The following is a 12,317-nucleotide window of genomic DNA, read 5'->3' as shown; positions in this document are numbered from 1 at the left end:
CCACACATTGGCTGCCCTCCTCTCCTCCTTTATTTTTTGAGACCCACGGAGTTCAATGGAAGCTAAGCATGTGCTTAAATCTAAGCATGTACTAATGTTTTTTCTGAGTAAGGATGATTTTATGAATGGTCAATTAAGTCCATGACAAAAATGGGGCAGGATTACCCTTTCAAAAAGATGAACAGACCAGAATGACAAAATGCCCCATTTTAAAAATGTCTTTTCAGGGAAGAGCTGCAGACTGTGATACAGCCAGCTTCAAATGAAAGTAAATTGACAAGTGAGTAGATACATTAGATAGAATTTAATTCTACGCAGGAATCCTTCTCTAATGTTGGCATGCAGCAGTCAGCTGTAACTTTCATTTACTGAATAGAATGACATGTAATCCTAGATCCATAAATCAGGAACATTTTCACAATTTAGCAATGATAAAGTATTAATTTAGAGAAAGCAAACAATACTATTAGGGCTCAGAACATAAACAACCCTTATCCAGACAGCAGAAATAGCAACGGGAGTCTCCGGAGGTCAAAATGCAGCTAGGTGACTGCAACACAGAACACCAGGGCAATGCAGAAGGATCAAAATCCAGCCTCCCATCAGCTTGCTCTGCTAAACATCTCCATAGAAACATCTGATTTCTTTTAACATTTTCAGCAGTTACACGTTTCCATGCAGGGGGGCAGGCGGGAGCTGGTGCTCATGGAGAGCTGGCATTTAAGCCAGCTCCCTCCTTCCCCCTGCGTCCCCCATCCCCACACCATGCTGCTGCCTCTGATACAAGTGGGGGGAGGCAGCTCCATGGGAGCTGGTGCTTGTGGTGAGTGGGCTTTTAAGCCAGCTCCCAGTGTGTATCAGCTCCTGCCCGCCCTGGCCACTCCCTCCCCCCACTGCAATGTGCTCCATGGGAGCTGGCACACACAAGGAGCCAGTTTAAAATCTGGCTCCCTGTGCCCACCAGCTCCTGCCTCCACCCAACCCCAGGCTTACCGGTTAACCGTGTACACAAGTACACGCTAACATCCCTAGTACTGTTTAATGAAAATCTTACAGAAATACAACAATTTTCAAGTAAACGAGGAGGCGCCATCGGCGTTGCGAGAAACAACTAGGATAGCTCATGAAGTGCTATGACCTTTAGCCTCACTGGCCTGCCACATTCAACTGTGCTGCCCTCCGAGGAACCAACTCTACCAGGTACTGTCACATCAGCACATTGTGGGACTACTTCCACTGTGCTAGGCACTTTCTTCAGTATCAAGGCCACAATGCTGAAAATAGTTCTGTTATGTAAAACAGTGGCTCTCAACCTTTCCAGGATACTGTACCCAGTTTCTCTCTTTCACTCATTCGGGGAAACTGAGGTTGATTTGTATCTTTGTGTGCTGTTTTAACATATATGCTAGGACTAGGGGGCTGCCGAATCCTCTAGCTTGAAATGGTTTCCATCACATACAGGGTTTACAGTTCAGTTCAATGGCTCTCAGCACCCCTACTATGCAAATTATTCCAGCAAATGTCAGGAGCATTCCAAAAAAACCTCCCACCCCTTCCCTTTCACTCTGTTGTCTGGTGCTTCAAGGCCAGAAGGCCTGTGCAATAATACCCAGTGGGAGACAATGACTGTTACAAATTCTCAACATTTTAAATCTACCAATCTCATTTTAGCCCTGCAGTGAATCATTTTTCACACCGAGAATCTAGAGACCACTACAATTCTTTGTCTTAATGAAATTGCTTCTATAGTGAACACACTAAGTTATGTGATTTGTTTTTCCTATGATGAAAAGGCCCTACATTTCCAAAGCAAGTAAGATTAATATCATTTGGGTCCAGGCAGGCAATTGTACAAAACCCTGTTCTCAGAAGTTCAATATTACTTCCTGGGGAACAGTCATGTTCAGATTTGTATGTTTAAATGACTCCAAAGTAAAGTAAGAAATAAATAAAATTGACTTTTAAAAATATTTTAATATAGAGGCACCGCAAGAGCTTGCATTAGAGGTTTGCAGGGCTCAGACTGATCAGCTGGAATTGAAGGTATTTGTTTCTATTTGTAAAGCCCTAAATGGTTTGGGAAATGATTCTGGGCTTACCCCCTCTCTCGTCTTGTGTGAGAAGGCCACAGTTGAGATCAGCAGAGACCCACATACTTGTGTCACCTTAAAAAACGAGATGTCTGGTGGCACCTTAGAGACTCAGGGTATGTCTACACTACCCCGCTAGTTCGAACTAGGAGGGTAATGTAGGCATACCGCACTTGCAAATGAAGCCCAGGATTTGAATTTCCCGGGCTTCATTTGCATAAGCGGGGAGCCGCCATTTTTAAAACCCCGCTGGTTCGAACCCCGTGCAGCGCGGCCACACGGGGCTCGAACTGGGTAGTTCGGACTAGGCTTCCTATTCCGAACTACCAGTACACCTCGTTCCACAAGGTGTACCGGTAGTTCGGAATAGGAAGCCTAGTCCGAACTACCCAGTTCGAGCCCCGTGTAGCCGCGCTGCACGGGGTTCGAACCAGCGGGGTTTTAAAAATGGCGGCTCCCCGCTTATGCAAATGAAGCCCGGGAAATTCAAATCCCGGGCTTCATTTGCAAGTGCGGTATGCCTACATTACCCTCCTAGTTCGAACTAGCGGGGTAGTGTAGACATACCCTAACAGATTTATAGGAGCATAAGCTTTCGTGAGCAAAGACCCACTTTGTTAGATGTATCTCACGAAGTGGATCTGTGCCCATGAAAGCTTATGCTCCAATAAATTTGTTCGTCTATAAGATGCCACAGGATTTCTTGTTGTTTATACAGATTCAGACTAACACGGCTATCTCTCTGATACTTGTCACCAAAAATAGATAGCATCACGAGCTCATGAGTAAAACCACATTAGTTTAATCAGGGCAGGCAGGGGCTGTTGGCAAGCATTTTCCATTAAAGCACTTGTACTTTGGAATTTGCTCTCTCCAAACCTCGATCTGAGTGCCCCAAGCCTCTCTGTTTCTATTTCATCTCTGGAGTGAATGGGCTGATGGGCTAATGCAGTGGTCCCCAACCTTTTGGGGCTGCCGGGCGCTATGGGGTGGGGCTGCTCAGACACCAGGCACCCGGGGGCGGGGCCGTGCTCGTGCCTGGGGGCGAGGCCACCCATACGCTGTATGCCCGGAGCTGGAGCCACCCATGCGCTGCACTCCTGGGGCTGGCGTTGCAACTGTGCTGCACGCCCAGGGGCGGGGCCGCCCATACACCTCACGCCTGGGGCTGGAACAGCCCACGTCCCGTGAGCCCGGGGGCGGGGACGCCACCACCCATACGCTGTGTGCCCGGAGCCGGTACCTGTGCCATGCGCTCAGAAGCTGGCAGCGTCCATGTGCCGTGTGCCCGGTGGCGGGGCCACCCATGTGCTGTGTGCCTCGGGCTGGTGCCGCCCCTATGCCACGTGCCCAGGCCAGTGCCGCCCATACGCTGCAAGCCCGGGGCCAGCACAGCCCTTGCGCCGCTCACCCGGGGGCGGGGCCTCCCATGTGCTGCACGCCCGGGGCTGGCGCCACCCGTGTGCCAGCGCCTGGGCCGGCACCGCCCATACACCGCATGCCAAAGGCCGGGGCTGGCACAGACCTCGTGCCGCGCACCCAGGGGTGGGGCTGCCTAACCACCGTGTGCCTGGGGCCGGCACTGACCATGTGCTGCGCGCCCAAGGCTGGTGCCATGAATGTGCCCAGGGGCTGGCTCTGCCCATGCGCCGCACACCTGGGGGCAGGGCCGGCCCTGATCACTCAGCGGGCACACAGAAATGGCCCGGCGGGTGCCACCGCATTGGGGACCACTGCGCTAATGAGTCTTCTGTGTGGGGGCTGATTTCAGAGGGTTTATGGCAACTTATTGAACTTGTTCATGCTTATCACTGTTGTCTGGAATATAGCTTTACATTTTGTGAAGTGCTGAGAGTGTAAGGCTGGTGCTCTAGAAACCAAACACATGAAGACCTGGCTGCCCTATAACAAAGGGAAGCAATGGCCCTTCGTATGCCTAATTGTTGCAAACTGAGGAATGAACTCATAAAATATTTAACATTAAAACACACTTTTACCCCATCTCCAAACACATTACAATGTAGATATGTGGACAACCATCATCCCCACTTTACAGATGGAGAAGAGAGGTCAAAAGTCTTGTCTCAGGCAGCTCAGTAAGCCAGAAGAGATGCTCCACAACTTGGCTTCAGTTATACGTACACACACACACACACACACACGGTCATGTCCACATGTATAGCTTCGTTTTCAGCAGCATTTCAGCGTTTACACACCACATTTGGTGGCAGACAGGCTCAAGCCACCAAAGTCAGATTCAGAAGAACCTGAAGTTGGAGAGTGTTAGTTAAATAAAGGGGTTTTGACCCTGGCCCCATTTGAGTTTCAGGTCCTTGAGGTTTTGAACCGGACAGTCCAGTATTTGAACTTTCTGTTCGGGAAACAAACTGAGAAAATATACACAAGAAAATAGAAATGTCTGGTATTTTCTAAATCAGATGTACTGTAGATTGTGATGTAATGTCAAGTGTGTCTGGTATTTTTGTTGAAACCATCTGGCAACCCTAAGTGCAAGGGGTTAAAAGCAAAAACAATCTTTAAAGCTAAGTGATACAGGACCCTAAGAATTAAGAAATGGATTTGGGATTGTGACCAGCAGGAACTCAATTATATAGAATGACTGTACTTGTTATCTAGGGATAGAACGAGCTGATTTGCTCTTCCAATTCATGCTTGTGCTAGCACAGCACATCACTGGCAAAAAGCTACCAATACCAGTAGGAGTGGCTGCTGCTACTGTCTCTGGGTGGCTGGACTCCCCATGAACTTCACTGAATGCTCTCAAAATAGACAGACCAACAGAAGGGCACTGGAATGATCCAATGATAGGCATCTGAATGAAGCACATCTGGAAAAGGCTAACGTGCAGGCCTCTGTTACAGCTCAGAAAGGGTAACTTGGAATGGGAAAATACCACTATAAAGAATTTGCTTTGTTCTTCTCCATATGCACTGCAACTGGGGGCGGCTCCCAGAATTGCCACCCCTCCTCCCGCTCATTGCCCGCCCACCCAAAGTGGGCCCTTCTGGCTATGCCACTGATATATCTACACATTCCCTGAGCTACCACCTCTTTTCTTTTGGGTTTCTGTGGGACAGTTATGCCACCAATTTCTTCGCTTTTCAAGCGATTGCCAAGCACTATACCATGGTCAGTGCAGAATGAAGTTTGTCTCTACCACCAAAAACCCAACACGCAGTCACTGCAGTAGCGGTTCCACTGAGGGAAGGATATGTAATGAAATGACTGAAATAACCCATCAGCTCCAGCCTAGCCCAAAAGTGGATTATTCTCTGTGGGCACAAAGGGAGGTTGAGTTAATTCACGGTAGCCCTTCCGTAGTCTATGCTGATGGAGGGGAGGAGGGAGGAGCACGTAGCACAGACACAAGCTCTAGATGCTTCCGGCCTCCCCTCACCACAGGTAGCAGAAACACTGTCTGCGCTCACACATGGTGAATCACCATGGTGTGTAGGGGACGAGGCTGCACAGGGACGTGGGCTTGGTGAATCCCCATTAATCTGAACTATGGAGTTAGGCATGAATTACCTGCTCAATAAATCATTGAGAAGGAGATTTGTAAGGTTAATGGAGCTATATTTCTTGGGTCTGTACTCCAGCATAGAATTATTATTATTTGAATTCTAGCAGTGCCGAGGGTCCCATCTGTGATCAGGGCTCCTCTGTGCTAAGCACTGGACAAATATAATTTTTGAAGCAGACCCTGCCCTAAATGCCTCTCAGTTTCAACAGACTGGGGGCTCGTGGGTGAAAGAAAGGGGGCATTTTTAACCTTAATTCACAGATGGAGGCACTGAGAGATTGACTGTCTTGCCTAGCACGTAATGAGTCTGTTGTGAAGCTGGAATGTCAGTCCAGTCCAGTGTCATACACACAAGACCACATCAAAAGGTGAGAGCTAAAAGCAAACACCACATTTAGTTAGCCACCTGTGTTTGATATTTTTTCTCAGGATTCTGCGTATCTCGACTAGAATCCACGTTGGCTGGAAGTGTAGTGATAAGCCATGACTAGATAACCAGTGTTATAATACAACTTGCTCTGACCACACCCATGTTTTCTGTCACATTAGCTAACACACGGGAAAAGAAAAAGACCGTTTATCCGACTCAGGACAAATCCTTTGACTCCAGCAGCAAGTCAAGGCTTTGTCTTAAAACTGTAACTTGCCAATTCACTTAACTGGAACATAAACTAGTTATCCTGGGCTCCTTTGTGCTAATAACTTTGGTATCTGACCCACTAAAAGCACAGTCTATTACTCTTACAATAAGCCATTATGGTCTTAAAAGAATATGCCCAAACTTAACCAATCTTAATATACAAAACCCTAATAACATGACGTTTCAAGCTTTATTTAATAAAGTTCATAATTAAGAAGATTAAGCAGCATTATTATTTAATGCAATACTAAAAAAAAGCCAATTGTGGCTGAAAACAAGCCAATCACAGCACTCTATCAAAGGGAAAGGATTGCTATCTTTGCTATCAAATGTCTAACACTTAGCCTCCCATCCAGACTGTCACAGGATTCATTGACTGCAGTTTCTCAGTGACTGCTAAGGTACTTTCTCTGCACAATACTGCCCTCAGGCCTTTCTCAGCGCAGAGATATCGAACACTGTCTTTTTTCTGACAAAGCTCCCTGTATGATCTCATCCTGTCGTCCCCTTGTCTGGCCCCAGCTTGGCCTACTGACAAAAGCAAAAGCCACTCTGAGAGCAAGGAAAAGTTCAGCAGCTTGTTAAAGTATTTATGAAAAAAAAAAGCAGCAATTTATTTCCTTCCTGGTTTAAAATAAATAAATAAATAAATAAATAAACACCGTGATTGGTGAACTCCATTTCACTTGCATAATAGGTATTAAAATAAATGTATTATACAACTGAAAATGCTGGGTTGGGAGGGTGAAAGCAGCAAAGTTCATGCTCCAAAGAGCCTCCATTCAAATCCTAAAACCTCTAGAGGTGCCAATCAGCAGTACTATGCTAAGAGGAGACCTCAGGCTGCACTGATGGAGGAGGCATTAAGAAAAGACAGGCAAACACAAAGGCACACAGGTAGCCAAAGTTCAGAAGCAAATGAACGTGTAGCTAACCTGCTGGGCCATTCCCTAGAGGTGTCAGCTAGTCAACAGAACCTACACATGCTGTTTTGGGAGCAGCTGTCACGAAGAGAGACATCAATCTATTTTTAAAAGCGATGTCCTCTGTCTTCCAGGTGGGAAATGCTGCCTTTGGCCTGCTACAGAGGCAGTGGCCCAGACACAGCAGTGCAGGCCATCTGAGTAAATGACAGTGCGGCCATGATTACAGGTTAAATGCCAAGAAAGAGAGGCAAGAAGCACAAGTCATTAAATCCCCACTGCTACTGAAAAACCACACAATAACTTTTTAATACTTCTCATGCCACACAGGTCTCCCTGGACACCCGCTAAAGTGATTCACGTTAACCACTTGGATAGTTAAGGATTAACTAAGTAAAATAAATAAGGATTTAAAAGCAGCACTTCAAAACCAGTCTCAGCAACACAGAGCAAGAATGGAAGGAAACGGATGCTCTCAAGAGCGGACAGTTCCAAACCCAAAGGGTTTAGGCCAAAAGGGGGGGAAAGGAGCTACACAAGTACACTGTGTAGGAGCTGTGCCAATAATGGATGAATCTTAAAAGGGTTTGGGGGCTGATACTTTCTCCAACAACAACCACCAAACAGGCTTTGTTTTCACTAGAAAAAAAATATGTATTCTCTCCTCACAGAAGTGAACACGTGCAATGAACATGGAAGTAAAGTCCTCGTGAATACAAGGCCTTTGTCCTATTGACATGTTAGCAGACCACGCTAAACCCTAAGCTCCCCCTGACACGCTGAAAACGACAAACTGCCTTCGCTTTACTAGGCCCTAACCTCCGTTTAGCTGCAATGCATTAGTGAACATAAGGTCAGAACACACTTTTTTAAGATGCAACCCACACAGTGGCCTCTCCTTTCCACCACACCCCATGAACCATCCTTCATCTCTGTCCTTCCTCCGCTCTGCCATTTCAGACAGACAGCCACCATGATGAAATGGACTTGAAATAAGCTATGTAATTTTTTATAGGTCAAATTGCGTAGCTTTTTTCAAGCTACGAGTGCAGTGAAGGTGCACCTGAAGGGACTGCGAGAGGTCATCAAGTCCATTCTCCTGCCCTCATGGCAGGACCAAGCACCATCTATCATCCCTGATAGATGTTTATCTAACCGGCTCTTAAATATCTCCAGCGATGGATATTCCACAACTTCCCTAGGAAATTTATTCAATATACACAACACAACTCAAAGAGCAGTATAGCAAACTGATTTTATTTTAATATGCCATTTACTTGCACCTTTCCTCCCTCCTCCCCAAAAAAGGAAGAAAGAAAATGGGATAGATATTTACAGTTGGCATCCTCAGTTTCTGAATGCATACTGACTTATTGTCAATGTAACAGCAATCTCTCTTTTTTAGGGTGGGGTTAGATGTGGAGAAGAAACAGAACTTAATATGTCTCCTTTAATGTCTGTGAAAAGTAGCAGAATAGATTTTCTCTTCATCCAAAGAAAAGCTGCAGCCTCAACAGCAACAATGCCAGATTCCCAGCACCACCTCCTCTAGGGCCTTCAAACATACTGCAGAAGGTCTCACTATATGTTTCAACTCTGGACTTACTGTAATCTTGATGCTTGTGTAAACTGCTATGCACTTCTACAAGGGGGGAGGACTTGTGTATTGCAGGAGTTCTTGGATTGTGGTCAGGGCTGAAAGGAACTTAAATTTCTTTCAGGTCCTGTCCTATTGCAACTCAGGTCCCTGCCAGCTCTTTAAATAGCTTCCTGCTGGCTTTTGCCACAGCTCAGCCAGTTCTTGCAGGAGCTGCACACCAGAGCGCACCCGGATTGCTTTCACCTCTGACTGCAGTGCACAAAAAGGCTGATTCATACATCAGGGGTGACATCCTGAGCCTACTGAAGCCAATGGGACCTTTCTTTTCACAGAAGGAAGCAAAGATAATAGCCAGGACTTGGCAGGTCTTGTGAGAGACAACATTCTTGCAGCATTTCTGGTGGGTCATCCAACTGTTCAGATGCCTGCACAACATAAACCACTGCCCTATACATTCCAATGCATTGTCCCAATATTTGTTCTCTTGGTTTTACTTCACAAATTGCCGTGAATCCTCTGGATTTTGGGTATTGTGCCTCTCAGATTTGCCGGTCAGTTTTTTGTTCAGGGGAGTTGTCAACTAGAACAGGAAGACCAGACCCTTAAGTAAACTAAATAAAACATCAATACAGAATACAGGTTTGCAAGACTTTCAGATTTAGTCCCATAGTTAATGCTTGCAAAGTGCTTTGAGATCCTAATATGGAAAGCATTGCTGAAGGCAAATTGTTAACAGTCATGGACTTTTTCTTAAACACTAGACTGTTACAATATTACCTTTCCTTTACAACCACTGGATGCATCAATGTAGTCTGGTAAGAATTTGCATGTGATAAGTTTGCTCTCCAAAATTCCATTTTGCACTGGAGTCATTTTGGAGTCTCACCACCATATACGAAGTTCTTAGTGTTAATTGTAAAGAACACACTCCCCAAAGAGAAAATACTTTCCTAACTGACAGGAAGTGCTAAAACCATCCCCTTTAACCATAACAAAGTGACTGATTCTAGTAAAGCAATTCCAACTCGTGGGGGGAAAAATTAAAACAATACTGTTTCTACAAAGGAGAATGATACAAGGGGGGAAAGTTCAAAATCTGTATAATAATAAAAACAGATCTTTGGCTCTTAAGACATTGGACTGCAAATACAATAAAATGCTTCTGTAAAAAGGCCATTGTAGGGTACCATATTTATTCTCTCAATTATATCCAGATTAATTCTGCTCAGTTAAATAAAGATGTTTCTGCTAACTACAAACCAAACCAAATTGGAGAGCTGTTTTTCCCCCTTGCATCATCCCGATACCAAAGATTCTGCCATTAGAATTTAGCTGACAATCCACACAAAAGACATGTTCAGTGAAGTTAGCAGGGGTTGACTTGGGCGTTACCACCCAGTAAATATGTTGAGTAAGGGGCAATTTTAACAGTTACTTTTCTAAGTAGAACCTCATTTTAAGCCACTTTCACTTGTAAAACATGTCAGTGAGAAATTAGTACTAATGGGGACAACTTTCTTTCTCAAGGCAACACTTGACTTTTGCTAGTGATCTGTGTGTAACACATACAGAAACAATAGACACATAAACCATTTAATAACCACTGCATCTCATATTTTACTACTTTTACACATAAAAATGAGAAACATATTTATTTTAGATCAAATAAGTAAACCCGAAATTATGGCCTGCAGAAAGGTATTCAACAATTCCTGGTTATTTCTAATGAAATTTTGCACATTTCACATTTCAAAGTGGGGAACAATATGGAATAACAACATCTAAAGATGTACCTTCCCTTAGTAACGTATAGGATTGGACTAAAACCCTTGTCTACTCCTCAACATGAAGTCCAGAGAAAGAAAATATTCCAAAAAACTATTTGATTAAAAAATAATCACTTGGGATATATAACGGCACATCTTGAGAGTAGGACAGGATTTCATTAAGACAAGGTTCTGAAGGTGGCCTATACAAAATCAACATGCCAGGCCAGAGAAAAACAAAATGTTATTCAGAAAATACTCATGCAAGAACTCTTGAAATAAGAACTTCAGTGACTCATGAAGGGAGCTATAAATACGAAGGAACAAAGAGTACTTAGAAAGATCCAGAGGAAATGCTGAAGGAGAACAGCCTTGTGAGGCAGAGTCAGGAAACAACTGACAGAAAATCCTAGAGGAAGTTGGATGAGTGAGTAGAATCGTTGTGGCTTAACAAACCCTAAAGCAGTGGGGATCTTTGGAATTTACTATGAACTCCTCCTGTCAGAATGATTAGGATGACCTTAATTTTGTAACCCTGGTCTGCCCATCTTCTAAGTCCCCCACTTATTGTGGTAACTCTCACATGTCTGGCATGTCTCAAAGGGGTAACCATGTTAGTCTGAATCTGCAACAACAACAAGGAGTCCAATGGCACCTTAAAGCCTAACAGAAGTATTTGAGCATAAGCTTTTGTGGCTAAAAACCACTTTGTCAGACGCACTGGAATAGATTTGGTCCCGTGATATTCCAGCGAGTTTCTTGAGCAGATGGACGTCAGATGCATCCGACAAAGTGGTTTTTACCCATGAAAGCTTATGTCCAATAGGGATGTAAACCCCCAGTTAACCAGTTAACCGATCAATCCTTAGGTTTACCTGGTTAACTGATTAAGCAGGAACTGCTGGCAGCACCAAGCATGGGGGAGCCAGCTTCTGCTTCCCCAGCCTCACTTGGGATTGCCGGAGTCGGCAGCAGAAACCAGCAGCCCCAAGCGCAGGGAGGAGGGGAGACAGATAGCGGGAGCCACTGACCCTATGCATGAGGGAGGCTAGCTTCTGCTCCTGGCCTCCTCCAAGTGGAGGGTGGTCGGCTCCTGCTGCCCTCCCCTGCCACGTAGGGGGAGTTAGCTCCTGACCCGTGGGTGGCTGGAGCAGCTCTCTGCCTGTGGTGTGCCCAGGGAGGCGGGGGAGGGGGCGGCTGCTCTCGGGGATTGGGTAAACCAGTTACCTGTTCACATCCCTAATAGCCAAATGAATCTAAGTCAAGTCTTTAAGGTGCTCCAGGACTCCTCATTGTGTCTGCAATGTCAACATAAACTCTTCTAGGCAAGGACTGCATCTACTGGTGTGACTTCTTGCAGATTCATTAATAGACGTCCCTGTTTAGGGTCCTACTCTAGCAAATTTGGCAATAAAGGTGATGTGAAAAGTTGATGTTAATGGAAAAGGAAACACAAAAATCCTTGTTGAAACATACGGAGACACAACGCAAAACACAGGCAGGGGAGAAGGAAACATTTAAGGTCAGAGGAATTAAAGGATGAGGCTGTGTTCAGAAGGAGGAAACGGTAATGGAAAGAGGAGAATGAAAAGAAGATTCTTACTATCATATGTTAAGCTAAAAATTAAAGATTTGTATTCCCAAATACATAAAGATACAAGCAATTAATGATAGAGACAGCAGTACCTTTCGGGGGTTGCAAGGAAGATTCATTGAGTGAAGAGAGAGATGACTAAAAAATAATTATTTGCAGC

The 12,317-nt window shown here is 45.1% G+C and overlaps 1 protein-coding gene across 22 annotated transcripts in view; it reads right to left on the bottom strand.

Moving 5' to 3' along the window:
* Positions 1-12,317, bottom strand: part of ZMIZ1 (zinc finger MIZ-type containing 1) — a 510,613-nt gene that overhangs the window by 153,982 nt on the left and 344,314 nt on the right. The window lies entirely within an intron of this gene.

This window comes from Pelodiscus sinensis, chromosome 8, assembly GCF_049634645.1.
Source record: "Pelodiscus sinensis isolate JC-2024 chromosome 8, ASM4963464v1, whole genome shotgun sequence".
NCBI lineage: Eukaryota > Metazoa > Chordata > Testudines > Trionychidae > Pelodiscus > Pelodiscus sinensis.
The sequence above is the reverse complement of the archived record's forward strand: the minus strand, read 5'-3'. Positions and strand labels throughout refer to the sequence as shown.